The sequence below is a fragment of the Myotis lucifugus genome, unplaced genomic scaffold (assembly GCF_000147115.1).
Source record: "Myotis lucifugus unplaced genomic scaffold, Myoluc2.0 scaffold_147, whole genome shotgun sequence".
Classification (NCBI taxonomy): domain Eukaryota; kingdom Metazoa; phylum Chordata; class Mammalia; order Chiroptera; family Vespertilionidae; genus Myotis; species Myotis lucifugus.
In genome coordinates this window covers 1733906-1739285 of record NW_005871195.1, presented here as the reverse complement: position 1 = coordinate 1739285, position 5380 = coordinate 1733906, and positions in this window count along the sequence as shown.

Genomic DNA, 5380 nt, shown 5'->3' with positions numbered 1-5380 from the left:
GTAGCTAAACTTTTTCCAACCCAGTCAAGCACCCCAACTTCTCTTTCAGGTAATTGTTAGCAACACAGCAGTAAATATCAACATGAAGCAGATTATTATTGTAGATCACACAGGGAGAACAAAGGGTAAAATATTTAACTGCAGCAGTGTTTGACTATATTCTGCACAGTGAGAAAACCTGAAGTCATTTTCAAGGTCCACCATTTCTTACTTCTCTTTAGTCGGGTCAATTTTCCGGCTAATGAAAAGAAAATAGGATTCCACTAAGTCTCCTGTCTACCTACTCCAGTAATTCTGTGAGGATCAAATGAGATGAGGCACGGGAAAACACTTCACAGACATTTGGTTACAGTGTGACATGTTTGTACCTGGCTATAAAGTAAGTCATGTTCCTAGACTGAAGAAACTTCAAGGAGGCTAGTTGTCACTTGGGAGAGGAAGCTGGGCGTTGCTATGTGACGTCATTATCCGGACAGTCAGACACTTAGAATATTAGCCTTTTATATATATAGACTAGAGGCCCGGTACATGAAATTCGTGCATGGGGGGGTCCCCTCAGCCCAGCCTGCACCCTCCAATCCAGGACCCCTTGGGGGATGTCCAACTGCCGGTTTAGGCCCGATCCCAGGGATCGGACCTAAAGCGGCAGTTGGACATCCCTCTCACAATCCTGGACCGCTGGCTCCTAATCGCTCAACTGCCTGCCTGCCTGGTCGCCCCCAACTGCCCCCCTCTGCCAGCCTGGTTTCCCCTAACTGCCCCCCCGCCAGCCTGGTAGCCCCCCAACTGCCCCCCCTGCCGGCCTGGTTTCCCCTAACTGCCCCCCCGCCAGCCTGGTAGCCCCCCAACTGCCCCCCCTGCTGGCATGGTAGCCCCCAACTGTCCTTCCCTGACGGCCTGGTTGCCCCACACAACCTGCTTGTTCAGTTGTTTGGTTGTCCCTCACTAACCGCCCTGCCGGCCTGGTTGCCCCATGCAGCATGCTTGTTTAGTCTTTGGTCATCCCTCATTAACCGTCCTGCCGGCCTGGTCGTAGGCAGTCATCTTGTGAGGGTGTGAGGGTTAATTTGCATGTTACCTCTTTATTATATAGGATGTGTTCCCATAAAAAAGTCCAGTGGATACATTTTCTTTGTTCAAAGCTTGATCTGGCTTCACCCATTATTTTAAATCAGTTAAACCTGAAAGTTGTGAAAATTAAGTGAATTATCAGCAGTTAAAGTATGCATACATGTTTTGGGAACCCCTTTTATGTCAACACTAGAGGCCCAGTGCATGGGTTCATGCACCGGTGGGGTCCCTTGGCCTGGTCTGCAGGGGTCAGGCCAAAACCGGCTCTCTGACATCCCCGAGGGGTCCCAGATTGTGAGAGGGCGCAGGCCAGCCAGGCCAAGGGACCCCTCTGGTGCAAGATTAGAGCTGGGGAGGGGCCGTGGGAGGCGTGTCCAGCCCGTCTCACCCAGTCCCAATTGGCTGGACCCCAGCAGCAAGCTAACCTACCAGTCAGAGCATCTGTTCCCTGGTGGTCAGTGCATGTCACAGTGACTGGTTGAAAGAACGGTTGGACACTTAGCATATTAGGCTTTTATAATATAGGATGTGTTGATAGCTGCCTACACTTCTTTGCTAGATAGATGTTTAGCTTGGCTGTATTGTTTTGCTTCCTCACTCTCATGACTCTTTTTCTCAACACAATTATGAGTATCAAGCTTGGGTATTGCAGGAGTAGGAGACTCACATTTGGCCTGTCTTCACTGATTCATTTTGTACAATTATAAAATGGATACCATCACAATCCATATGCAAATTTTTAACAATAAGCATGACCAGGCCAGCTCAGCATAAGACAACAAATGGATGTGTATAAATATTTAAGAAGTATAAATAAATGAACAAGCTGATACATAAATACACCAATTCTCATATATTGACCTCGACATTAAATCAGAAAAATTGGAAATCATGTATAAAATTGTGGTTTTGTTTTTTATTTGATTGAAAGAAGGAAAAATACCAAAGACTACTGCATTATTATTATGGATTATGTTTGAGTGCTTTGTTGATGAGTTGGAAATGTTTATATTAGTGATAAAATATATAATTCATAAAGTACTACATATTTAGAGATAAAAATTTTCCCATAACTAATGTTTTATGATCAAAATGTTTCACATAATTTGTTTTCACTGACAATAATGCCAAAGTAAATTACTTTATAAAATTTAGATAGTTTATTGTCTGTATAAAGTTCAACTTTGAAAAATTTTGCTTTGCAGAGGCAGTAGTAACTGAAATTATCAACAAATTTTGTAAAATAATACTTAAATTTAGAAATGAACTATGGATTTTATATATCATGTTCAAACAATGTAAAAGGGTCCCATAGGTAAATTATCAGATCATAAAAAATATTTAAAATATTTTGTGATGAAATGCTATCACTTCTATTATACTCTTAGCATCTTTCTAATGTGATATTTAGATCCAATTGTATTACTTATTTAGCTTTTTGCAAATTTTAAAATATTGAATGATATAAGGCAAACCAAAAAGAGCACTTTTTGTTCAATTTTATCAAATTTATATTTCATTAAGCCTATATTTTAACCTTAAAGTGGCACAAAATATAAGTAAATTTAAAAAGATTAATATAATCTAATTTTAAAGGAGCATAGTATTTAAATAGACTTTTTTCCTAAGAAAATACACTAGTTGAAACTTAAGCACATTAAGATGTTCACCATCATCAGTCATTAAGGAAAAGTAAATCCAAACCACCATGGCAAACCACATTATACACACTGAGATGGCTAGAATAAAAAGACAGATAATAACAAGTGTTGGCAAGAATATGAAGAAATTAGAACCCTTATATATATAGCTTGTAGAAATTTAAAATGGTGCCACTGCTTTAAAAAAATAGTTTGGTAGTTTCCTAAAAAGTTAAAATAGGGTTATCATATGACCAGTAATCAACTCCTAGATATATATCCAAGAGAACTGAAAACATATCTCCACACAAGAACTTGTACACAAATGTTCATAATAGCATTATGTATAACTAGAGGCCTGGTGCACAAATTCATGCACCAGTGGGGTCCCTCAGCCTGGCCTCCTCCCTCTCACAGGGACCCCTCAGGGTTGTTGGACTGCAGGTTTTGGTGCGATTCTCACAGGGATGTAGTAGTGGGGCTGCTGCCACTTGGTAGTGTGCTGCTGTGGAGGCAGGAGAGGCTCGCACCACCGTAGCTGCGTTTCCCAGCCCTGAGCCCAGCGTCTGGCACCTGTCAGTCAGCTGAGCAGCGCTCCCTGGTGGTCCTGTATTGAGTGTCTGCCCCCTGGTGGTCAGTGCATGTCATAGCGACCAGTTGACCAGTTGCTCGGTCATTTAGGCATATATATATATATATATATGGATTTTTTAATATTGGGAAGTATTATTATGTTCCTCTACCAATATCTAGATTGGGAAGTATTATTATGTTCCTCTACCAATATCTAGATTTATATATTCACATGTTTTCTTCTAGGACATCCATTATATAAATATCTGACTGACAGTGCAGATTTCAGTAAATTCCAGACTTACAGTGCTATTTGCTATGTATAGTTGACACTAGTTCATTGCTTACTTGCACCCATTCTCCCTTAAACATTTTCTAAAAATAATCAGATATTCATTTGGGGTATTTTCCTCTCCCACACAGCCTATAGAAATGGAGAAAAAATGACCATCATCACAAGCTATAGGGACAGTCTCCTGTTACCTCACATAAAAGATCATTTTCCAATTCCATGGCCTCACAATGATTCAGAATTAATTTCAGACTCAGGCCTAGAATGTTAGGATAGAAGTTTTCTCTCTCCCATGGGTATAAACAGCGGTGATCTAATTACCTGAGTAATCCCTAACCAATTTGACAGCCAACCCTACAAACTCCATGGGCATCCTTCTTAAAATGAAGCTGACACTTTATCTTGCATGGCAGATAGAAAGACAAAATGAAAATGCACCACTGTTGCCCTGGCCAGTGTGGCTCATTTGGTTGGAGCAATGATCCATACACCAAAAGGTGGTGGGTCCGATTTCCAGTCTAGACACATACCCAGGTTGTGGGTTTGATTCTCAGTTGGGGCATGTTTGAGTGGCAACCTATTGACGTTTCTCTCTCACATCAATGTTTCTCTCTCTCTCTCTCTCTCTCTCTCTCTCTCTCTCTCTCTCTCTCTCTCCATTTCCCTCTCCCTCTCTCTCTCTCTCCCTTCCTCTCTCTCAAATCAATAAAAAAAATAATAAAATTGCACCATTGTCTTCATTACTGAGCCCTAATCAGCCAACCCAATGAGTAGGCACATGAACCAACCAAGGCCAAAGATGTGATCTTCTTAGAATTTCAAATGACTGTAGTAACACAAAGAGTGAAAATGGTTGACCCACATTTATCTGGGGAATGTGGCTTAAACACAGTTCAGTTAGGCTTCCCCCCCCACCCCCTCAACAACTTTCCCCAAAGAGCTTTTGGCGAAGTTACCTATGATCACTGGTTGCTATATCCAGTGGTGAGTGCTCAGTCCTTATCTTAGCTAAACTCTCATGGTATTATGTATTGATCAGAGATGAAAATGCCCTTCTCAAAGATACACCTTTTACACATTGCTTTCAATTTTGCTTCTCTTCTATTGGCAATTCAGTGTCAGTATCCTTTACTGTACTTCCTGACCTCTAAACCAGTGGTCTTCAAACTTTTTATCTGTTTACCTCTTGCCCATTTTGTTTTTTTAGTTAACAACTAAATATTTTCATGGTAAGGTTAAATAGTTGCACAGTTATAAGTGCCAACATATTTTAAATACAATCATTTCCCATAAAACCATGACATCATATTTATAAATGTATCTAGTGAAATCATTCAACTGTAGTAGATTGATGCATAACTTTATCCATTTACATACATGAACACAGTTTTCTTTTGCAGTAGGAAATTATAAGCTAATAGAGGCCCGATGCACAAAATTTGTGCACGGGGGCGGGGGGGGGGTTTCCTCAGCCTGGCCTGCTCCTCTCACAATCTGGGACCTTTTGGGGGATGTCTGACTGATGATTTAGGCCCAATCCCGCTGTGGATTGGGCCTAAACCAGCAGTCAGACATCTCTCTCACAATCCGGGATGGCTGGCTCCTAACTGCTCGCCTGCCTGCCTGATTGCCCCTAACCAATCTACCTGCCTGTCTGATCACCCCTAACCACCTCTGCCTGCCTGCCTGATCACCCCTAAACACTTGTCTGCCTGCCTGATCACCCCTAACTGCCTCTGCCTGCCTGCCTCATTGCCCCTAACCACTCACCTGCCTGCCTGCCTGCCTGATAGCCTTGGTCTCT